Source organism: Calypte anna, chromosome 4A (assembly GCF_003957555.1).
Source record: "Calypte anna isolate BGI_N300 chromosome 4A, bCalAnn1_v1.p, whole genome shotgun sequence".
Lineage (NCBI taxonomy): Eukaryota > Metazoa > Chordata > Aves > Apodiformes > Trochilidae > Calypte > Calypte anna.
Genome location: NC_044248.1, coordinates 2,044,208 through 2,054,728, shown reverse-complemented (window position 1 = coordinate 2,054,728; position 10,521 = coordinate 2,044,208).

Here is a 10,521-nt window from a genome sequence, read left to right as displayed (position 1 = left end):
TGCTGCTGAGGTGTATTGCTTTGTTTTGCAAAGCTAAAATTTATGTAGTTTTTTTTTTTCCTTGGATGGGCACCCAGAGGCTTTTCAGATATATCCAGGGAGTGAGTCTGGAAGCTCCATCTGTTCACTGAAGATTTTGTTAAGCTGCCACTTGCAGCTGACTGACTGACTGGCTGACTGACTGCAGGGTACTTGGAGCCAAGCACCTCATATTTTTGGGGCAAGCCAGGTGCAAAGAACCCTGGTTGTATATAGTGCTAATATATATAGACACACATATATATATACACACCCTAGAATTCCAGTGCACATTTAGAGGAAGCATCAATCATCCTTGTACATACTCTAGATACCAACACACACATAAAACTATATATGCTTTTAAGCTGGTATAAAGCTGCTGTGTACTGATACCACATATTTTAACAAAAAAAAACCCCAACCCTGCTGTATTTATAACATTGTGGAGGTATAAGTACTCCTGTAGTGCACTCACCCAAGCCCTGTGACAAAAAGTGTCTCTGTGTAACTTAAATAACAGAACTTCCAAGTATAAAGAAGGCCAAACTCCAGTTAAGCACTGAAGGAGCAGCATCAACTGGAGTGTTCAGTTTTGGTCCCTGCTGTAACAAGATGCAGACAGGCTGAAGAAGGCCCAAAGAGCCACAAAGAAGATCAGAGGAGTGGAGCACCAGGCATACAAGGAGAGGCTGAGAAACTGGGTCTGTTCAGCCTTGAGAAGAGAAGGCTCAGGGGAGACCTTATTGTGATGTTCAGAACTTAAAGGGGGCTGCAAATCAGCTGGAGACTCCCTGTTCACAAGGAGTCACCTGGGCAGGACAAGGGGCAATGGGCACAAGGTGCTGTATCAGGAACAGCGTGGCCAGCAGGTCCAGGGAAGGGATTCTGCCCCTGTGCTCAGCCCTGGGGAGGCCACAGCTTGAGTCCTGTGTCCAGTTCTGGGCCCCTCAGCTGAGGAAGGAGATTGAGGTGCTGGAGCAGGTCCAGAGAAGAGCAAGGAGGCTGTGAAGGGATCCAGCAGAATTCCTGTGAGGAAGGGCTGAGGGAGCTGGGGGTGTTGAGGCTGGAGAAGAGGAGGCTCAGGGTTTAGGTTGGAGATGAGAAAGAATTTCTTTCTGGAGAGGGTGATCAGGCATTGGAATGGGCTGCCCAGGGAAGTAGTGGATTCTCCGTGTCTGGAGATATTTCCAAAGAGCCTGGATGTGGCACTGAGTGCCATGGGCTGGGAACTGCAGCGGGAGTGGATCAAGGGTTGGACTTGATGAGCTCTGAGGTCCCTTCCAACCCAGCCAATTCTGTGATTCTATGACAGTCAGACCTTGGGATGGTCTCCCAGGGGAAGGGGGGGATTCCCCCACTTTGGGAAGTTTGAAGTCTCAGCTCTCTGGGGTGCTGAGAGATCTCAGAGAAACAATAATATCAGAAGGGTTGGAGCAGGGGATCCTTGAGGTCCCTTCCACCCTGGCACTCTGGGATTCTGAGCAGACTTCCAGAGGAGATGAAATGTTGATGTGAAGCACTGAAGGGGACTACTTCAGATCTGCCTCAATTCACATCAGGTTTGTTTTCATTCAGTTTATGGTGGTTTAAATGCACTGATCTCCTCCCCACTCATCTATCTGCTTTCATCAGATGTACTTTGTGACATTAAACTGTCACAGGAAGCATTTCTGGATTCCCTCTGACACCACAGAAACTTCTGAGTACCAGGATGCACTTACTAGAAGAGAGATCAAAAAGTCTAATGAAAAACACATCTTTCCTAGAAGATATTCTGATTCCCTTGATAGTAGTTGGCATAAAACTTGTAAACCAAGCTACATTCACTTGGCTCCAGTGCAAAAACCTGGGATTGTGGAGGAAATTCCAAGTCTTCACAGAGAGTTTTCCCTGATATAAAATGAGTTTGTACAAGGAATAACACCATGGATAGGCCCCTGACTTATTATTCCATGGCTCTGGGCAAGCCCATGTACAGAATGCTGGTAGCCACAAAAATCCACGAGCCCTGCTACTGGCAAAGCCTAAGGAAGTGTCTGGAGAGTCAACAGAGTCCCTGGTGCTGCTGGTGTTTTTATGCAGACCTCTACACAGAGCTGAAAAGACCCAGAGAGGTGGTAAAGGAGCTAACTCCCCAGATTGCAAACACAACACCCAATGCAGCTTATTCCTGTAACACCACCAAGTCTCATTTTGGAGGCCTTGAGAAATGGCTCCAGCACGAGAGGAGGAAGGGGGAACTACACCCCCACATCCCTGCAAGCCTTCACATACAGAGGGTGAGAAGGGGAAAGGTGCTCCTGGGTTACTTCACCACTGCCACGTCAAGAATATTGCAGCTCTGTTGCTCACGGGTTGCTGTTGCCCCACCTTGTCCAAATTCCACTCCCTGTGCACAGAGGAAAAGGAAAGAAGCAGGGAGGCTCCAGATCTGTGACACATTTCATGAGTTACCCAGTGAATGCAATTATTATTCATGATTTGTGTGCTGGGTGGGTTTCTTTGTGAGCTGAGAATCAGTCTCACTTATTTCCAGTACAGCTGTTGTTAGAAATCTATATTCCATCTTCAAGTCTGTTAAAATAACACTTCCTGTCCTCTTCAGATAATCATATCAGATGCACATATCCATTTTCTGCAGGGAGACTTTGCAGGCAGTGTTGGTAATGGCAGCTGAAGCTGCAGACCCAATTCTGAGCCCAGTGCCATTGTTGGGCAGGGAGTGTAATGTCAGAGGAGGCAGCAGAATGAGAGCAAACACCTGAGCAAAGGACTGCAGTGCTTTTAGGGCAATAATTTGCCTTCTGTGCAAGTTCAATTGGCTGAAAGCAAGCTGTACATTTCAATAACCTTGTGCTTGTCTAAGCATGACCACATAACTAGCAGTTTGCTTAAAGGTCTCTTTTAATAACAATTTGTTACTTGAAGGTGTGTTTTAGTCACTGTGTATTTTTTGTCACTTGCTTCAAGTGGGTTCTTTTATTTAATTGACAAGATAATTCTAGGCAAGGTTGTTCTGAAGGCTTTTTAAAGAATTTTTTTTCAGGAAGGTAGCTGTGCCTAATTTCAGAAGGCATTTTGACAATCCCAGGGATTCCTCATAAATGGAATTTCAATGAGTTAATAAAAGTGAAACCAAGAAAAAAAGAGCAGTCACCTTGCTGACTGTAGAACCAGGCAGCTGGTGAGTTAAATGATCTGCTAGGAGGGACTCAGCTCTAAGGACTGGGAATGGGTATTTTAAATCTATTCTCAGCTTTAATATGGTGCAAATCCATTGTATAAAATTTGGATGGAACAGTTAAGAGGCTGAGAGGCCCTTTGCACAAAGCACCCACCAGACAACAGCAATATGCTTCCATCTTGACTTCTGCTTTTCTAATCACACAGAGCAAGCTTCCTGAGAGCAAAGAGAGAATCAACAGCCATGCAGAGGTGTTCTGCTGCCCAGGGCTCATCGCTGGCTGTTTGGGAGATGCCATGACAGGGCACACACTGCAGCCCAGGCCTCAGCAGCAGGCAGTGACAAACTGAGGGCCACCACTCAGCTGTGCTGCTCTCTGCTGTCTTATCAGAGACAGCCTCAATTCCTCACAATGTCTCCTTTCAGATTATCCTGTCTGAGTTCTTGAACACAACAGGCTGTCACATCCCAGTAAGCACACCTCCTGATGACCCAGGCTTAATTTGAAAGCCTCAAGAGATGGAAAATCCCTTAATTATCTAACGTGCTGTGACCAAAATTTAAGTTGACCTTCCTGTATGTCCTGCTAAAATTGAGTTCTTCAGGGCAATGTCTTTTACACACTGCATAAAGATAAGCATGAAGTGTAAATAAGAAATTATGTCAGTGGGCATATTCTTCTCTTTGTCTGACTACACAAACACAGAGTGTCACAAATTAGCACAGACAGAAGGTTCTTTCACAACTGTTAAGTGTAAAAAAATTTCCCCTCTCAAGTCCAATGGTTTGGTTGTTCTCACTCAAATAAGTAGCAGCTGGAGCTCTGGAAGTCTCACAATTTGCCCATCTGATTCTATTTCATATGCCAGAAATGGAATATTCCTCTTATTTTTCCCTTTTTCCAAAGGACAACTACCTTTACTCATTTCATGTCCACTGGTACATAACACCCTTCTCATATCTCCCAGTAATCATTTATACTTTGTTTCATGAGATTAATTGCTCTGTGCTAGTGTGAACAGAGATGTACAAATTTCCATGTGCAGTACCACAGATGTTTCCCAAGTAACAGCTGCAGTTACATTTCCAGCATAGTTCTATCTTAAGCTACAATATCCCAGCACATTTCACTAACATACCCTTGATACTTGTCAGAAGAAGTAATTCCTCCCTGCTCTCTCAGATGTACAGGCAGAAGGTAGCTCTGCCTGTCTGGAAATATCTGGGTCTAACTCAAGAGCTAACCTTGTGTTGAGGATCAGGTATCACAGAGTTCTCTAAATACTTCTAGAGCATGCAGAAAATCCCCCCTGACACCTTGCCTGCTGTGTCTGCTCTCCTGCTGTCACTGCACTCCACAGCAAAGCTCCCATCTCCTTCAGCAGAAGAAAAGCCAGACCCTACCAGCAAGGATTCCAGAGTGAGGACAGGAAAGGAAAACTTCTGAATCCAGGTGATTTTCAGCAAACAGGAGTGTAAAATCTGCAGCCTTTCTTCTCTCCAAAAGAGCTTCTGCAAACACACAGCAAAGTGTAAATCACTGGGCAGCAAATTACCCATTTAAAAAGGCCTGGGTACAAGTGTCACAGAAACACAGGATGTTCTGCAAGGTAATCAGCTACAATGCTGGTATCAACATAAACTCTCCAGAACAGAAACTATCCAACTACAGAAGATGATGTCTACACTGAAACATAATCACAGTCAGGTAATTAACATGAATTGCCTTTAAGTAGTCATGTAAAGAAAGGAATTTTTATGATCTGGAAGGGGAAGAATGTAGGAAAGAAAGCCTATGTTAAATAAGCAGGAGAGAATGAATTCCTAAAGTTGTTGTTACTCACATTTTCTCCCTTCCTGAAGGCCAGGAAAGTTGCCTCAGCTGAAGGCTTTTTGGGGTAGCTGTGTCATTACCCTGTTGTCCATTCTTGTGCACTTACCCATTGCCTTTCCTACTTGCAACGTGGAAAACTATTCCACCTCATTTACCTTCGAAACCAGCCCTGCTCTGAGCAGGAGTTTAGCCCAGAAAACCTCCAGAGGCCCCTTCCACCCTGCTACTCTTTGATTTTATGACTATTTATTGCAGTTAACACCTCTGTAATGCCCATTTACTTATTGAACTTCAATTGCAAGAGTCTAATTTTCTGCTTCTGCAGAAGGCCATCAAGAAATTATAGTTTAGTTTAGAAAGAGACTCCAGAAAACACATCTTTTCAAATGAAATTATCCATGGCTTAGAAGGCAGATGGCAATTTGAAAATTGGGCACCATTTTATCCTGTAGAAGGGCAGGTCAAAAAGATTTGGATACACACAGTTGAACTGTGAAGGATTTCCATTTTGCCTCCAGTAGCTGGAATTCAGGCATGAATTCATATAGATCATATATATGAAATGAAATGGGATGAAATTAAGGAGGAATGTGCCTGAAATACTACTTAGCAGCTAGCAGTTCCATGATGTCATTCACACTGCCAATACTGAAAGGGTAAAACTGGAACTGCTGTAGAGGAGCATATAGATTCCTGTCTCCTGTCCATGTTCCTGCCTGTTGCAATGTGTGGGTTTTTGCCTGCTCATCTCATTTTTAGGACAAACCAATGATTTACAGGTGCAGTCCCTAAGCTGAGGGACACAGCTTGAAGTTTTTACTAGCACCAAGTTAAATGGAATTGATTAAAACATTTTCCAAATAGGAAAGCAAACCACAGAAAATAGATGTGCTGGCTGAGACAATGCCACTGTGGGGCTGTTTATCTAGTAAAAATAAATCAGGTAAAAAGGGTAATTTAGTGCCTGCAGTTCTCCTCTCTGAATTAAATCTCTGGATGTGAAAGAGGTTCTTCATTTGCTAAACTGAAGCATGTATTTCACTGTTCTGGATGAAAGCAGAAGTGTGTCTCAGCGTTTGAAGCAACTCCATGGTGGGAACAGACAGTAAGGGAATCCTCTGCAGCTCAAATAGCAGGGTTTGTTTTCCTAGTAAATAATTTATGTTCCTGCTGTGAGGAAGAAGTTGCAAGAGACTGTAGGGAAGCAGAGTGGAACAAGTCCTAAGAGACCCTGTTACCCTGGATGTGGCACTCCTGTGATTCAGCTTCTGATGATTTCTAATGCCAACAGGCTGCTTTTAACATGCTTTTCTCAGGCTTACAATCAAACCCAAGTGCCTGCCTCTCTGGGCATGATAGCTGAGCACTAAAACTGATTTAAAAGAGATGGAACAGACTGCACAATTTGTTGACTGTGCATACTACACACTGGCTGCTTTTTTTGTTATCCTTATTCAAAAATGGATTCAGGTATCTGAGACAGTGTGCAAGCCATTTGATTTTGTTAAAGTCATGTTGGTTTGTTGTTTGTTTTTTTTTTCCTAAAGCTGGCAAGTATTTTGATAGAGAATTCATGCTGCTTTTTTTTTCTTTTTTCTTGTCTGTTTTGGAAAAAGTAAACCAACACAGGGTACTTCAAAAAGGGGGCTTGCTTTCTGCTGGGTCTTCCCTGCTGGCCAAATGCTGCTTCCTGTTCCATGCCAGGACAACAATTTAGCTTCAATTTCATGCGTGGAGCAGATGAATTCTGCTTGTGAAACTGAAGCCAGGGTTTGTGTGTCCAGCTGCAGTGGAAAACTACATTTTAAGCTGAAAGAAATGAAGAAGCCTGCATCCAGTTTCTTTTGTTCCTTTGCCACATACTTCAGGAATCCCAGATTATTTTCTTTTCAAAGGGCAATTACATATTTGCCTGTAAGAACAAGCATCACTAATGCACTAATGTACTCTCAAGGTACAACAGTGTTATAATTTGTATCTCCTGACTTCCACGCTACTCGCTTGGAAAATCAGCACTTGGTGGATTGATTCATTGGAGAGAAAGGGTAAGATTTGCAAAAATAACCAGTGATTTTGCAGAGTTCAGTTTTCACAGAGGTCAAGGACAGTTCAGTGCTCAAACCTGTTTCAATCCTCTTTGAGAGCTCCTGCCTGCTGCTGGTTTTTATCTGATGAACACTGACTCCTAGGAAGCTGAGCAAAACCTTGTCAGGTAATCTCCCTAAAAACTATTTTTTAGGACTCTCCTCTGTTCCTTCTCTTGCTTTTCCCAATGTTCCACAACCTTGTTTTGCAAACTCTGCCTCTCCACAAAGAACACAGAGTGGAACTTTCTTTGCAGCCTTTGACCTGTTTCATTCCAGTTTTTGAAAAAAGGGGTTCCCTCCAAGCAGAGAAACCTTCCCAAGCCCTGAGGAAGCCTCAGGATGATGTTTCTTCAGGGCTATCAGCATCCATATCTCTCCTGATTGCTTGGATCAGCACTCAGATGCCTCTGGGAGGATTTCCTCAGCCTTCTTACAGACAGCAGAGATGCTCCAGGCCCTTCCACTTCACTAAGGAATGTGACTTTCAAAGGGAGTGCTGCTGCTCACCAAATATTATGTTTTAGATTGGTTTGAAAAAGATTAGAACTGTTTTTTTTCCTTGGTTTCATGTGCTTTGTTGTTTAAACCAGCACCAATATTGCCTCCTCTGGGCTGATCAAAATTTGCTTGCTATTTTAAACACCTCAGATCAGAAAAAAAAAAAAAAATAAATAAGTAAGTTGGAGTCAAAGCACAAACACAGGAATAACTACACTTATTTGGCCACACTGAACTCAACCAGCTAAATACAGACAGAAATTATTATTATTAAATGTTTGCATGTCTCCAGCCCCTTGGGACACACTCAAATGCTTTACAAAATATTTGAATTTAGCCTCACAACCAACCTGACATGAGGGTAAATTTATCTCTGTTCTCAAGCTGCTGGCTGCCTACAGATTTGGACTCATCAAGCTTGCTTGCTCGTGGTGGACTTTGTGTGCAGAGAAGTTGGCTGGATATGAAAATGAGTATTAACCTTTGCATCTGTGGGGTTCACTGACTGGTCAAAAGTCATGCAGTGATCAACACTTGGGTCTCCAAAGCAGAACACACAGCCAAACCACCAGACCATCTGTTTTTCCCTCTGAAGGGTGTTTAAACAGCTCAGATAGAAACGTCTGGTGCCAAGATACATGTCCTTCCCTTTTCAACATCTTGGGATTTGGCAATGTAGAGTCTCAGAGGTAGAAAAATCAGGCAGTGGCTAAGCTGAAAGGCAGGTGAGCCCTCTGCACCCCCAGAGAGCAAGTCCATTGGGCCTGCAGCCTGTGCCAGTGCACTTGTACTCTCCAGTCTCTTTAAAACAGATGCACTTCATTCCCCCCCAGGGGTTGGGGGCTTTCTCCTGTTCCAAGCTGTCAGGTTTTTGTTGAGTGTGCCAAGTCCCTGCATGCAGAACACCTGTGGGGGGTGGAGCAGTGACCTTCTTCCAGCTGCTCTTCATGACACTCACTGGGTACATTTTATTCCTAGCTTTAATACCACCTCTTCTGCTCTCTCCCCAGGGCCACAGGCCCCAGCACAAAGAGTTCTTGCTGGATGCCTCCATCTCTTTCTCAGCAGTCTCTCTAAACCCTTTAGCCACCACTTAACTCACAGCCTGCCCACCATGACCCTCAGCTGCTCTGGCACACGCTGTGTCTTTCCTCCTGGCATGTGTACAACCGTGCTGCCACTGTGACCCCTGGGAGGTTGTGCTCAGACCTGGGAAAGGGTCCTGGGAGACCTCATCCTCACTGCCCACCCTGTGAGGCTCTCTGAGGTGCCTCCTGCTCCAGCTGACTCAGCTCTGGGGTTTCTGTCAGGAGTACTGACCCAGTAGCTGACTAGTTGATAGCACTTTTAACTCAGTGGGGTGCTGCCTCAACTGTCCCTTCCTGCTGTAACAGAGGACAAAGGACTCTAATCATCCATACCCAGCTGAGGGCATATTCAGCACAAGATGAATAAAAGGAACTCTGTTGTGGTATGTTGGTGCTGGAGGTTCCTGCCAAACCATCAGTTCCACACTCTGCTGCTCTGAGGATGTGCTGCACTGCCTCAGGCTCCCAGCACTGGCATGTGAAACGTTCTGGGAAGGGCCCTGATGGAAATCCAGTGAACAAACAGTCAGAAAATACAAGAAGTGCTGTAATTGGAGTGGAACAATCCTGGGACAGCACCAACCAGACCTCCAGCAAGAATTTCCCAGCTGGGAGCATCAGCTCTGCTATCTTCCCTTGCTCACTGCCACAAACAGATTTTTGCAAACTGTAACAGCTTTACAGACTCCCCAAACACTGATCCTTGAACAACAAGAGCCAGGAGAATCAGAATGAAAACTGGGGAAGCTAGATAAAATTCCAGTGGGACCCAGCTCTAAAAGACATACCCTATTTCACGATAAAAAGTAAGAAAAATGGAAGGGAGCAGCACCCAGCAAGCTTGGATTTGAAAAGCAGTTCACCCTACACGAGAGTTGCTGCAGGGAAAGCAGCCTTTCATTCCAGTCTTGTGTGGCCCCAGAGTTATTTAAAGAAAGGGTTAAAAAAGCTTGTGACTGATTCAGAGTTATTTTGTCATGGAATAAACAGAAAATAAACATTATGCGATTTCTACGCTTGATATACATCACTCTCAAATGGAGATCCTCCTTTGTGTGCTGTCTGAAGCTAATGACTAGAGATACTGGAAGGAGTTTAAAGAAAATGTGTTGCTTTTGCTCTGAACTTCTTGCTTTTATCTGTTAATTCCATCCTCTAGTGGTACAGCAAGGTTTTGCCACTCATCTTCACCGGGCCAAGATTTTAATGCTAAGTATTTTTTCTCTTCCCTGTCTTTACAGTCTTAACACACACACACACACACCCAGCCCTGCCTGATAAAATGCTTATGTTATAAAACATTTGAACACTCACAAGTTTAGCCGTCCAGTTCTTAAGCTGAGGGGACAAAAGGGATAAAACGGAGCCGTGAGGAAACACCTCAGCTTCCCTGGCACTCCCAGCCCGTCTTCTGCTCGCTCAGGGGGATTGCCAGACCCATCTGCAAACCAGAAGGAAAAGCACCGTAAATCCTCCTCCTCTGGGCTGGGCAAGTGAGGTCTAAATGAGTAAATAAAGCAAGGAAAGGGGAATATTCCCCTTCCGAGCAAGAAGGCAGCTCCAGCCCTGACCGGGAGCTCTGGCCCCTCACACAAGCCGAGAGCACGGGCACCACGGCACCGCCAACTCGAAGCTTTTTACTGAACGCACCCAGGTGTTTGTAAATAAACGGCTTCGCCTATCATTTCGCCCGCGTTTTAAATGAAACTTTAAAGCTTTAACCCGCCCGCTGCCCAAGCGTCGCTGAAAGGCGCCAACTTTAACCTCCCCTGATGGTGGCGGCGGCAGGGGACGGAGTGAGTGGGGCAG